This window comes from Tuber melanosporum (genome assembly GCF_000151645.1).
Source record: "Tuber melanosporum whole genome shotgun sequence assembly, scaffold_46, strain Mel28".
Classification (NCBI taxonomy): domain Eukaryota; kingdom Fungi; phylum Ascomycota; class Pezizomycetes; order Pezizales; family Tuberaceae; genus Tuber; species Tuber melanosporum.
This window is the reverse complement of record NW_003299091.1, coordinates 400,055-412,603: the sequence shown is the minus strand read 5'-3', so window position 1 is coordinate 412,603 and position 12,549 is coordinate 400,055.

The window sequence follows — 12,549 nt, the reverse complement described above, 5'->3', positions numbered from 1 at the left end:
AACAGAGTACCCATACTGGTTACATTCCCCAAACCAAAATAATTGTTTAACGCGAAATAAAACCTGATAACCTGTCTCAAATCAGATTGTGACAAGGCAGATTGGAGCAAAGGAATAATGCTTTCACAAGACTCACACTTACAAGTCATAGGTGTTTATTGTTATGTGATGACTTATAGTTATAAATCATATGATATTATGACTTTTACACATGACTCATACTTATGAGTCATAAGTCTCATACATGTAATATACTTGCATATATGATTTATTATGATGGTTATAATTAGTTTTAGTATGTTGTGCAGTTGACTCATGCAGGTCAGCTGAAAATCTCATATGACTCACACTTATAAGTAATAGGATATGGTGATGTGAAGGTATGAGACACATAGGGTTAGGATTGGGTAAGGTATCTGCATAAATAGGTGGGTCTAGGGACCTCCTGTAGAGCATGCTCCATCGCTCCTATTTTCCTCCCACATAGTTTGGCAACACTACGTCAACTATCGTGGGCCTACCCCACTCCCCTCTGCCCCCTCGATGGTTCTTGCCTAGGGGCACGGTTAACTCTTTCATCCTCTCCTGCTTTGGCCTCGCTTGTCTCTTGTCTGCTTGATGGGGGAGTTATCTGGACTCACCCAGTAGTCCTGTCTTGCTAATAGGGGCTCACTTAGCTGTGGCACGGTCAGCCTCCTCTCTTCGTTTCCGGATGGAGCTGGCAGTGGTAGACGTCTTTCTCCCCACTTGCATGATCCCCGTTGGGGAACACCTCGGCTAGTAACTTCGGGGTCTGTCACACGTTGAGACTTGACCATACCCTCCTAGTTGCTCAGGTCAAGTTATGGTCACTTGCTTCTCCTCGCCCTTCCACCTCCTTACTACCGGTGGGATCCCTTCTACTAAGTGACACTATCTCTCGGAGAATAAGGGACTACATGAGAGACATAGTAATACGGCAATAGGTTGGTTGGTTGGGTCTGCACTGGGGCCTTTGGCCCTTCCTCCCTTTTTCTCTTCGGTCACGTCGGCTGGTACCCTACTACTGTTGGCTGGTACCCTACTACCTCTCCCTCTTTTGCTGCTTCGGGTAGCTCCTTCGGCCCTCCCGGACGGACGGCTTGGGACTGTCATTCTGCCAATACCTCCTGCTTTCAGTGGGCGCTCTTTCCTTTTGGTTTTTCCTACTTGCGATCGAAGGGCTATATGCCCAAGGTCTACATTTATGCCACCTGAGTAGACACACCTATTCGTTTTTTCGACTTCACGGGCGAGGCCTGGCCATTGGTTTATCATGACTGCTGGGTACTGGTTGGGTTGGTATCTGGTTGTTGTAGGCAAGGGACTGACTTCGGCCTTTGGTTTGGGGTTGCTCTGGTTTGGGTTTTTCTCTGTTCAGTGGGGGGTGTACTGTCGGGATGGGGGTTTTTCCTTGCTTTGAAGGATGGGTTTCTGGGCTTTCTGTCTTTACCATTTGTAGATAGCCGTGCGGGAGACTTGCGGGAGAGTTTTTTTAAACTGAGGACTGGTTGGGTATCGGTGGCTCTAGGAGAGACCCCTTCGCGCTCAAGTCGTGGGACCTTAGGGTTGGGCACCTGGCTGCTGGTGTTAGCCTTTCTGGGGTCACGGTTTTTCTTCTGACTGCTTGAGAACAAGGCAGGGTGGAGGTGCAGGTCTACATGGCGAAAGCTAATATGACCCTCGGCCTTACTTTCGTTAAAACAGATAAATAAATAAGATTATAAAAAAAAAAGAAAAAAAAAAGGACCTCCTGTAGAGACTCCTCCTGCAACTACCAAAGTCTTTCCTATATAACAAAATTAAATCTATACTTTTATTCATACCAAAATCTCCAGTGACACTACGTAAGAAAGAGGTCTTGCTTAGTAGACTAAGAAAGATATCAATAGTCATTATCAAAAGTGGTAACAAAGACAAAGGGTTCCAGAGATATCAAGATATTAAAGAGATAAGTTCACCATCTGTTAAAAATCTAACATATATGAAGTAGGATTGTTATATAATCTGGAAAATTAGAGTACTCAGAAGGCTTGAAAAACTCATTCTCTGCTAATATCCAATTTCCGTCATTGATACACTAAACTCAGGCAGAAACTTTAACAAAATAATAGAATTCAAAGAAATGTAAATCACAGTAGTCACCAATACCAGACTCATGATCTACCTTCACCCATGCTTCATTGCAATTGGGACAATAGTCAACTCAGAGAGTAGTGAAGTAGTCTTTAGACCAAATAACATTGCCGTTCAACAACAGTCCAATAAGCTGCTATTACAGCCTCACATTGAGCTTCTCATAGTTTAACATCATTAAGATATTAGGATAGTGGTTAGTGATTAGATGAGGTTGTCAAGAGCTAGCTCTATAGTTTGAATCTTATTGTCGCTGCCTTTAAATTCCAACTCAAAGTATAAGGCCTAAAAACTATCTCAGGTTTCTAACTCCTAATATTATCTCTGAGTTTCCAGCATAGTCGGTGTCCAGCATATAGTGATGGGGTTGATTGTTGGTAGTAGGGTATCATCTGACATGTTGGCTTCTCACCATTCATTGACCACATCCATAGCATGCTCTAGTCCTTAAAATGATTTCCAACTGTTATTGCTCGAATGATATTCTTTCCATTTGACTAGGAATTGATTGTTTTCATGCTAAAAGTGGTGGTCAGGGATTTTATTAATCTCCCATTCTTCCTTTTTGTCAATGATAATAGGTGGAAGGTGTGAATAGATTCTTCAAGGAAACTTGGAGTCATTATTAGGATAGAATTGCTTGATAACAGAGGCATGGAAAACGGCAGTATAGTAGCAATACATATGTCTCTCTATATGGACAGTGTAGTTCTCAGTATGCTTATCATAGGATAAGACTTTGAAAGGTCCTTACTATTGGGGTTGTATCTTCTTGTAGTAATATATTTGTAAGATGCAAATCATATTTTGGGGTAAGGTATCATAGTTGACAGGTGGCCTGCTCTACTAGAGAGGAGACAAGGAAAGTGAACTAAAGAAGGCTTCAAAGATGTATTGGGAAACTAAAGAGTAACTGTTCAACCAAGTATATTGAAATACTGTCTGTTGAAGTCTGCCTTTTCCATTATAGAATCAGGCGGTCTTTAAATACACAAATCTGTTCATATCTTGCATGAACAAAACTAATCAAAGGTATTAAGTGATATACTTTAGTAAAACCACTTAAGTATCAAAACAATACTTAATATACAAAACAAAACTAAGTATCAAACAATACTTAAAACAAACCAAGTTCAATACGATACTTAAAACAAAACATAAAACAAAATCAAGTATCAAATGATACTTAAAACAAACCAAGTATTAAAGTAATACTTAAAACAAGACATAAAACAAAACCAGGTATTAAACAATACTTAAAATAAACCAAGTATTAATGTAATACTTAAAACAAAATATAAAACAAAACCATTAACTAAGTACCCATACTGGTTATAGACACTGAATAATAGCAACAGAAATTAGAAGCCAGAGTAGAGTTTAGAGTGCCATACTTTGAGTGGGAATTTAAAAGTAGCAATGATGAGAATCAAATTATAGAACCGGTTCTCAAAAACTTTATCTAATTACCAAACACCATCTGAATACCTTAACAATATCAAACTATGAGAAGTTCAATGTAAAGCAGTGATAGCAACTTGTTGGACTGTTGTTAAACTGCAATGTTATCCAACCTATCGACCACTTTGCTACCCTGTGGTCAGACTATTGTCCTGAGTGCAATGAAGCATGGGTAGAAGTAGATGATGAATCCGGTATTTGTAACTACTGTAACCTACATTTCTTTGAGTCACAATATTTTGTTAGAGTTTTTACCTGTGCTTGATATGACTGTTATGATGATATGTTTTTAGCAGAAACTGAGTTTTACAAGCCTTCCGAGGACCATAATATTCAGGATTACTAGGTTTATTTTATTTTAAACAGTTGCTTTGTTTTAGGAAATGTAACTGGTATGGGTACTGGGTTAAGGGTTTTGTTTATAGTTTTATTATATGTTTTGCTTTAAGTATCACTTGGATACTTGGTTTGTTTTAAGTATTGTTTGATACTTGGCTTTGTTTATGTTTTGTTTTAAGTATCACTTTGATACTTAGTTTGTTTTAAGTATCGTTTAATTCTTGAATTTTGTGTTTTAAGTAATATTGTGATACTTAAGTAGTTTTACCAAAGTGTATCGCTTGATACCTTTAATTAGTTTCATTCATACTAGATATGAACAGATTTGTGTATTTAAAGACTGCCTGATTTTATGATAGAAAAGGCAGACTTCAACAGACAGTATTTCAATATACTTGATTGAACAGTTACTTTTTTAAGTTTTCTCAGTATAACTCTGAAGCCTCCATTAGTTTGCAGCTCTCATTTTCACTGTGGTAGAGCAGGCCACCTGTCAACTATTGTACCTTATCCCAAAACGTGATTAGCACCTTGCGAACATGTTATACCTGGTGATATATACTGGAAAACTCTGTAAGGATGGGTGGGCAGCAACTTGCTGCTATATACTGGAGAATCTTTGGGAGGATAGGAAATTAGATCATTTAGGAATAGTTGCTAATGTAAGTAAAAGCAGAATATACTAATAATAACTGGAGAAGAATATGTAAGAATTGGTATATGAGAGAAAAATTTACTAATAAAAATAGATGTAGAATAGGGATAGGTGGGATGGAAATTTAGGTAGGCTAGTGGGTGGGAATATCCTGATGCAAGCAGGATGAAGTTTCTAGGTGAGTTAAGACCCCCTATTCTTTTTTTAATTAATGAACAGTTACTAACATAGAGTGAATAAATTATATATGATGGGATAGATTTATTGGTGGGTTGGTGGGTGGGAATCTACCAACAGAATAAAATTAAAAAAATACAATAGATGAGTGAGAACCCCCCTCCAAATGTAAGCAGGTAAGAAAATAGACAGAAGGGATGGAGAAATTGGTGGGCTGGTGGGTTGGATAATACTAACATAGCAGGAGAAAAATCCTTAAGAACAAATAAAATTGAGGAGAATCTGAGGAATATTATTATATGCTCAAGTGATGAAAATATCTAACTCTGACCTGTTCCTTGATGAATAGTGAATACTGAAAAAATAGATAAAATCTGATGAGCTTTTTCTTTCTTTTTTTCATTGACTATTTTTTTATACTTTTTTTTTTTTTTAAAAAAAAAAAGATACATACCAACTGTCTCCTCTTTCTTATGTATTACTTCTTACTGGCAGTAATTTATAGTGATTCTATAGCAATAGAAATCTCAATAGCAGAAGCCAATGTTTTGCAAAATCAAGTTGTTCTCTCTGACTTGGTTTTGCTTTACATGTTCTACATTTATAACTTGTAAGTAATAGTCAAGAGATAGCTACAGAGTGGCCGGGTGTACTAGTACAGTAAAGATTCTCAGCTCCAGACAACTTTCCAGGGAAATCGGGAGTTCCCGGCGAGAGAAAAAAAAAAATACCGTGTATAAGAATCATAAACACATGTGTGTTCGGCGCGTATCGTAAGGTGCGAATATACCCGTGGAAAAAAACACCCCACAAATAATGTCGGCTCCGTCATTTAGTAACAATAATAACAATAAAAAGAGACAACACAGTCTTCCGAGGATTTTTTTTTTTCGCAGAGGTATTGCTTAGCGAAATGATACTCTTCGTGTAGCATTCGCACAGAGGGTTCTCACAACCTTCGCATGGGGCTGGGGCCTGTGCGAAGGACATTACAGAACGACTATCATACAGCGCAGTTAGTCTACGGGAGTAACTTATGGGCAAAATCGCACTTTGGGAGTGACTCCATGTCCTCGAACCATCATACCTACCACCTCGAGGGATTTTCGACAGGCTCAGCTGATCTATCGAGTGATCACTTATGACATGACTATTACAATCAATCATCTTTACTTCTCCACCATTTACTTTTTCTTTCCTTCCTTTTGTCTCCCCTTTCCTTCCAGTTTTACAAATTACCGACCGGCTGACCGGCGGGCGGGGTGCTAGAACTCCTGAAAAGCAAGATCGTGAGCAATGCACTCTGGCGTGGTCCAGTCCAGTCCAGTCTAAAAATAACATTTTAACTGCCAAGTTAAGGTAATTGAAACCGTATCCGACTGGGGTGTCTCATCACCCTCTTTGCGAGTAGTCTAACAGCGATGGGGCTTTCCACATGGGCGGTGGGGTGCTGGGGGCTGGTGAGTACCCGAGGGGGATATGTTAGGATTGCTATTTTCCTCGCTCTGGTAGACAGACATCTACCCACCTCCCTATCGGGCGGACGGTCAGGTTACAGATCTACGAATCTCTTCGCGAGTAGGTGTCTCTCCATATTTTACAGGAGGTAAACGAGCAAATAAAAAAATCTTGGCGTAGTAGGTATTAGAGGAAAGAGTATGTGTGATGGTCCCGTGATAAATAATCAGATTCGTTCATTACTAATTACCGTAGTTTTCAAGGATACGACAAACAGCCCTTTGGAGAGGGGAAGGGGAGGAGAGGAGATGGAAAATGGTAGGCCCGTTTTTTCCCTCGAGCTCCTTCTCCTGTAGGGTCGGCGGTGGGTTTCGAGTGATGCGGTGTAACTAGTTTAGAAACAAAGCATTCGGATTTTTCTTTTTTATCCTTCTCCGGATCCGAAGCAGTTTACGGTACTGGGTCTACTCCGTGATGGGGTAGCCTCGTGGTCTTTTGGACGCTGAAATGTTCCGTCATGTTTGCACAGGACAAACTCCTTTTCTCTCTCTCCAAAAAAAGAACTCGAAACGCCAACGGTATGATATTATCTCCACTCTACATCGCTTAGCGGACAAGGCGAAATAGCTAGATTTCTTCCCAGGGAGCACCTCGGATGGCTAGGGCTGTGGGAAATATCGTGGGAAATGATTTGCTTCGTTCATCTCCCCCCACATCAATGTGGTCGGTGCAAGTATGTATCGGACTACTAATTACCCTCAGCTTTCATTCCCTGAACCTCAACTTGGGATATCCCAGTCTGTCATCTACTCGCGCCTAGTCCCTTGCTCCTTCCGAAAGCTTGTGCGACACCGGTGCTCCCCGACCGACTTTCGATCCTCGTCTTCATCCCATTGTTCTCTTGTTCGTCAAAGATCCACGGCATGAGTGTGGAGTAAGGTGAGTACTAACTGCCAATATCATGATAGGCCAGGCACAAGTGCTTAATTACCTACAACGTGTGCTTAGCCTCCCAAAAGTGCACACTACCCTAACCGCCTCTCTTCACATGCTAGGAAAAGACGAAGGAGGGGGAGGAAGGAAGGATTAAGGGAAGGGAAAAAGAAAAAGGGTGGATAAGATAGTATTTGATTGATTATTCCATGCGCCATGTACCACGCGGATAACCCCTTGCTTCCCGCAGAAGTCTTGGCGATTGGTGGTGAACCGCTGCGGCGGATGATTAATGGATCGAGGATCATAATTATCATATCAGACCTGTACTGTACACATATGATACCGTGGGAACTCGCACAAATCTCCTATAGTATTTTATTCGGAAATTCAGAGACAAACCGCTCAGAGGAGTAATAGTCTTCCCCCCTTTTACCCGGTCATCTATATCTTGGTCCCGCGCTGAACTTGTCCGGTCTCATTGTGGTCTAGTTCGACTGCTTATCTGATACTGGAGTGTACGAGCCGTTTTTGCGGCATCAGGTGTGAACGGCTATGGAGGTCGTGGCGTTGTAGACAGGGGTTCTAGAACCTAGGCGTTGAATACCGTTAGAGACAAATTTCGTAGGGGTAATGCGAGGAAGTGTAAGCACGATGATTTGGCAGTTGAATCCACCCCTGTTTGTGTCCTCCTCACTTACCTCCTCGCCCTGGTATCATCGTTTTGCAAAGAGGGAGGACAGGAAAAAATTTGTCACTAGTTGTTGGGAGGGGCCTGAGGCGGGGGGGGGGTGAGGGGAAGTAACTTACTCACATCGAGCGCACATGTAACTTACTGAATTACCATCAAAAACAAGAGCTACGGTATTGAACCTCTTGGTATGATACATCGTCCGGGATTCCGGAGGGGCAAGATAAGAGAGAAAGAAAAAAAAAGTGACTCTCAGCCCTCCGCTTAGGCAAATAAAAGGTAAAATAGAGCAAACCTTCCCAGGAGAGGCAGCTCCAAGATCCCGGTGCGAGATCCAATCATTCCTGTTTCTATAGTAAGGTGGTGGCATGCTTTATACCAGGGCGCCACACTACAATATCGTACCTTACCCGAGCGCCAGGCACATTATTTCAAAATTAATAAGATAAAATAGGCAATCAATCAATCAAAAAAAAAAAAAATCAAAAAAAAAAAGTGCATTTTCCGAAATTTCAACTTCCCTGGATAGCGCAAACTTGTAAGGGCTGCTACCTACCGCAAGGCATTTCTACGATTTGTGCAGATTAGCAAAATGGATACTTGGTAGGATTCCTGCCGGAGCGGAGGCAGCAGGGTCAAGAATCCCGTTCAATGGAATGTCTGTTAGCAGATTGTTTAGAAAGTTTAAAGAAATGTTGAGTAATTCTATGTTCCTGAAGATGAGTATCTCCAGATTGAATAGACGTGCTCCCTTTTAGAGTTGAGTATGTAATAACATATAAATAAGATATAAGAGTTTGCAGACTTTGGCTACAATATAGTATATCCTACCTGATCACTGGCATGGACATATTTACAATATATTATCCACTTGGTTAAGATATATATTAAATTTTTATAAGGAGTTTTCAAGTTAACTGTACACTAACAACAACTTTATATTAACCTCAAGTGGTTATATATTAGTTGTAGTTATGTTACTAATTATCTATTGATATTCTTAGCTTCTCTGCTAATATGCATTTTGTAAATCATAATATTTGCCTATCTGTGCTTAATTATTGGATAGGGATCTTTTTTTTTACTCACCATAAATCAGCTCTGTATCAGAGGTGAAACAACCATGCTGATCCTAATGTATATAGTTAGAATGGTAGAGAGAAATTTCATTCTGCATATTTTTCTGACTAGGTAATTCTAGTATTTATTGCAAAAATATATTCCCTCCGTGTATACTGAAATGTTTGACTAAGGCTAAATATGTTGGGAATACCAGGATCCGATACCTAGGAACTACTTCAAGTAGGGTAACCCCTTTCAGGATAGGAATCTATAGTTTCAAACACCACCTGCCGGGCCCCCTCGGGGGCCTGCACTTCACTGTACATATCAACATCAGTTATTGTTAGGAATACCAGAACCCGGTACCTAGGAACCACCCTAAGTAGGGTAACCCCACTCGGAATCGGAATCTCTGATCTCCAACACCCCCTCTGGCTCCCTTACAGGGCCCGCGTGTCATTATATATATTAATCTCAGTTGGGTCCTGTGACTATATTACCACAGAATTGAAGGTATTAGAATAACACCATATACGTTGTTGCTGTCCCTCCGACCAGATCCTGTTCGCAGGGTATATGAGAGAGGACCTTCGGCTAGGCCTGAGAAGTGGAACGGAGTAGTTCTGTCAACTACTCAGAGAGTTACTTGGCTCCAAAGACATGACACCTTTGGCATGAGCCGTAAGTACTGGGATGATTTTGCACAAAGAGATGATACCAAATGGTAAAGGATCTCTACTAGAGACCAATACATTTACATCTACTAGAAGAGTCTAGAACTCCAAAGAATACTACCAAAGAAGCCAACAAACGTTCATGGAGTATTGCAACTGGGTTTCGGAACATGTTGTAGTCATGAGGTCATTCCCAATACTACAATGATTACTGAAACCTACTACTCAGAGAGCAACCAAGGGTTGCCGACTGAGGAATCAATTACCAATCTAGTGGAATAGCTTCCTGCGAGTTAATAGGAAGTCATCCAGAGAAAATCTATCAGTTGGGTATGGAGTTACAAAGGATCGGAGTCAGACGACCTATGATGGTTGTAATGACGACCACCTTTGCAGATATAGCCATGAATAAAACTGATCATTTAATCAATGGCGAAGACAATTGGAGCCAACTCAGTTCGACTTAAGAACTAGGCCATAAGTCTAAAGACTCTGCTAATCGGGATATTACTATTGGGGGCAGCACACTTCCTAAGAGGAAATATTGTAATTACTGAAGAGGGTGTGATGGTTTTCAGGGTCCACAGGTGTTTGCACCTTGGAAGAAAACTCGAGGTCGCGAATTACGATTGAAGAAGTACATAGTTGTATGATAAATTGATGTAGTCCGCGAATACTCAGATGCGAAATATAAATATCGAAGTGCCTCCCAAAGCTTTAGACATCATCAAGTAACGGAGAACAGACCTTAACAATATAATATTGTTTTTACGATTCTACCCTACTTTACCTACTTTACTTCGCTCCTAGTAGTCATAAACGAAATGAGACAAGTCCGAGCCTTCCTAGACAATCTCTGTCTACAAAAATGAATCTCGATTGGCCTAGACAATCTTGAAGTCTATCAAGTTGTCTCCGCCTAATAGTTATATAGCTCATTTGGAATATCATGTGACTCTTTACCGAAGATTATATATTCAACTCCTGTAGTCGTCAAAGTTATTTCTGGTATTGAGTTATTTTCTATCAATGCTACTAGCAACTGCAAGACTCCGTGCATGACAGCCAAGAACTTTCAACCATAGAATGATAATCATGTGATATAGAAGTGCTGCTCCTCTCCAAGTGAGAAGTTACTGGATAAGAATCTATAGGTTGAGTCAGGAGATATTGAGCTTCAAAATCAGTGACCTAAGAAGCTTGCTTACACCACTTTCCAGAGTCACTCAAAGAAACCAAGGGTTACTAACCAAGGGATTATATGTCAATCTGGTAGAATAGCTTCCTGTGAATTAGTAGGAAGTTCTCAGAAAGATATCTGTCAGTTGGGTAGGAAGTTATGAAGGTTTGAAGTCAGTCAAGCTAAAAAGGTTGCGACTATGACTACCTTAACAGATACAAGCTACAGATGAAACTAATCAATTCATCAATGATAGACAATTGGGGCCAACTCACTTCGACTTGAGAACTAGACCATAAGTTTAAAGACTTTGATGATTGGATAATTACTATTGAGAACAGCATGGTTCCTAGTTAGTTATATCTTAATTACCGAAAAGAGTGTGGTGATTTTCAGGTTTTTCAGATGTTCTCATCTTAGAAGAATACCAGACGTTGTGAGTTACAATCAGAGATGTACTTAGTTGTATAATAGATAGATGTAGTCTGCGAACACTCAGATGTGGAATATAAATATCGCAGTGCCTTCCGAGCTTTTGGACATCATCAAGTAATGGAGAAGAGACCTTAACAATATAATATTGTCTATATGATTCAATTCTAGTTTACCTGCTTTACTTCACTCTCAGTAGTTATAAACAAAAGGAGTGAAGTTCGAGCCTTCCTAGACAACCTCCATCTACAAAAATAAATTTTAGTTGACCTAGACAACTCTGAATTCTATCAGGTTGTCTCTGCCTAATATTATATTGTTAGATTTCCTTATTACCAAGGCTCTCTACCTATCTACCTACCTCCTCCTACTATACAATGTAGACAGGATACCAAGTATCCTGTCACATATTTAACACAAATGGAAACCTCTGAAAATACAGGCTTTTTAGCCCGTCTATGAGAAAAAGAAGAAGCTCGCAAATGAGCAAAGAAGATGGCACAACCTCCTAAGCTGATTACCCCAAAGGAATGAATGGATACCTCCGGAGATGATTACTCTACCAGTTTTAGTCATTTATCCTCCCCCCCTCTAGCTCTTCAGATGTAACAAGACTCCATGGAGTACTATTACAGTTAACTAAACCTATACCCATACTGGTATTAAGAGACTACCGTGGTAGGAATGGTGGTAGACTAGAGTCTACTGGCTAGAGGTACTGTTGGTTAGGTACCTCAGTTGGGCATACTATACCATACTAAGAAGTATACGGGTACTAGTAAGGAGCAGTAGTTACCCTACTCAGTAGGGTAACCTAAGTAGTCAATTTGGGAGTTACCCTGAATTACTCAACGGTGAGTCCGGGTAGAGTTACCCTACTCTGTAGGATAACTCAGCACGCTGTTATCCTACCTTTAGACTAAAGTTACCCTGCCTTGGGCTATGGATTACCCCATTATGGAGCCAAGTTACCCTACCTTGAAAGTAACTTGTTATGCAGGACTTGGGGGGAAGTTACTAGATTGTTTGCCACTCGAAACTACATAGGTTGTTCCAATCACAGGTTGTGCGGATCACTCCGGCACAACCAGTTGAGCTCCGAACAAGCTGTAACTTGGAGGTGTAGTGGCTAACACCCCCTTCCAGCCCCGCTATAAGTCCCTGGCGTTATGGACTACAGCCTGGAGAGTTGCTATAAGCCTAGTAAATGTCTTCAGGTAGAGATGCTCCTGTAACACCGTATACTTTCCCGCTGTCTGTTCGACCAGAAGCTGTCCGCAGAATATTTGAGGGGGTAGAGGTGAATCTGGAGAATGGTCTCCAGGTGGTTTCG